Here is a 2,009-nt window from a genome sequence, read left to right on the forward strand (position 1 = left end):
GTCAAAGAGAGCTTCATAACTGAGTCTTGAAGGAAGAGTGGAACTTAAAAAAATACAGACGAGCTTATTGACAGGTAAGCAAAGATGCCACAAAATAAAAATTTAAAAACTAATAGACATTATGTATATATTATATTTGGCCTATCACCAAAACTGCTAAATTTGTCCATCATTCTTCTCCACATATACCCCACAATTAGAAGTCTCATCCTTCTAATTTTTCCTTCAATATTACAACTTTTCTCAATTTGATACTATCTTTTTTCAAAAATCATCTCATGGTTAGTGAAAAGGCACAGATGTTAGCTTACGATAAGCCCTAGCCATTGAAATGTTTGATCTTTAGCAAGTTATTTAACTTCTTTGAGAACATTTTTTATTTGATAGAATGAGGATAACAGTCACTTCACAGTCATTGTGAGAATTAAATGAAAAATACTTAAAATATCTAACAGTTACTTTACACAGAATACGCACTTGATACACATTACCTCTGAATCCACATCTTTACGCACTGCAGCAACTTCTTTATCCTCATCACACTCCCCTACTAACCCACACTCCCCTACTAACCCACACTCCCCTACTAACCCGCTCAGCACCGGAATTACCCCCGTTATCATTCCCATTTAATTATTATGGGTTGTACATAACTGTCAGATACAAGGCACCTATCTGGGCATTTTCTCTTCTCTGGCACCAAATAAACATTGAGAATTGCTCCAAAGAAGTAATCTACCTCATCCCCTAGCTGGTTCATTTATAGTTACTCCATGACCGTGGAATAGCAATCACATTGTAAATTTATACTCTGGCAGAGCCCTTTTTTTAATATTTCTTACTGTAATTACCTCTTAATGGGATGCCTGACTAATTGTGCTTTTATTTCTTACATTTTCCCCAAGTTATCTTTCAGGTAGACTGAGAAAGAAGACCCAAAATCAGGAGCTGAGTTTTCACAGCTGACTGGTTTGGCAGTCAACTTACCTCTGGTAACAGCCAATCAGCTGCTACCAAGAACAAAAGCATGCTTAGAAAATCTAACGGGCAGGCAGTTGGAATTTTCAGCTAACTGCCTCCTTCAGAGCACTAAAGGTCATTTTCTTTAAAAATCTGTGAGAGGCGGAGTCTCTCCAAACCTAACATCTTCAGTACAGCATCCATCTAGGAAGGTTCAGACACCTGCATGTAATTATCTACAAAATACTTCAATCATCATGTGACTACTGAGTACCTGAGGGAAAACACAAATGCTAAAATGTCATGCCAGCTACACACAATGAGGTTTAAAACAGGCAATCTATCAAAGAGAGCTTCATAACTGAGTCTTGAAGGGAGAGTGGGACTTAAAAAATAGAGAAGACATTATTGACAGGTAAACAAGATAAGTAAATGCACAAATCACAAAGATAGGAATGAGCTGTGGATGCATGGGAAGCTGTAAGACCGAATGATATGCCAATTTGTCCTCCCTACTCATTGTTGTGTGGTTGTACATGCCCACTCAGGCTGCCTTTGACTGAGTACCTACTGAGCTGAGACGGAACCTTTCGGACTCACCCACTGCCCTGACTAGTCAAGAATGGTCACAGAGGCTGACAAATAATTTTTGATAATGATGATACTAAAACCTGTTTTACACTCACATTTTCTTTCAGAGGCCCCTTCACATGGTCACATAAAACATGCTTTACACTCATGTCATGAAAGATATCTGGTATCTGGTTTTATCTATTCCTGGGAGAACCTGGGTCAGAAATGCCTTTCTCTCACCTTTTCCAGTGACCTTGACCTAAAGAAGAAAGTTTGTCCTCACCTTGAAATAATGTGCTAAACACAACAAAATCTCTCTCCTGATACTCATTTCCCAGAAACCTGGGGCTCTGTTTTTTCGTTGCCTGCTTTCCACTAGGGAAGGCAATAAAGCAAGTGTATGGAAGCAAGTGTAGTTTTAAATCACTGTGGCAACATTGTCATGTTGCTTGCCCACACTGCATCAAAATTAAAAC

This window comes from Propithecus coquereli, unplaced genomic scaffold (genome assembly GCF_000956105.1).
Source record: "Propithecus coquereli isolate 6110/MARCELLA unplaced genomic scaffold, Pcoq_1.0 Scaffold516, whole genome shotgun sequence".
Lineage (NCBI taxonomy): Eukaryota > Metazoa > Chordata > Mammalia > Primates > Indriidae > Propithecus > Propithecus coquereli.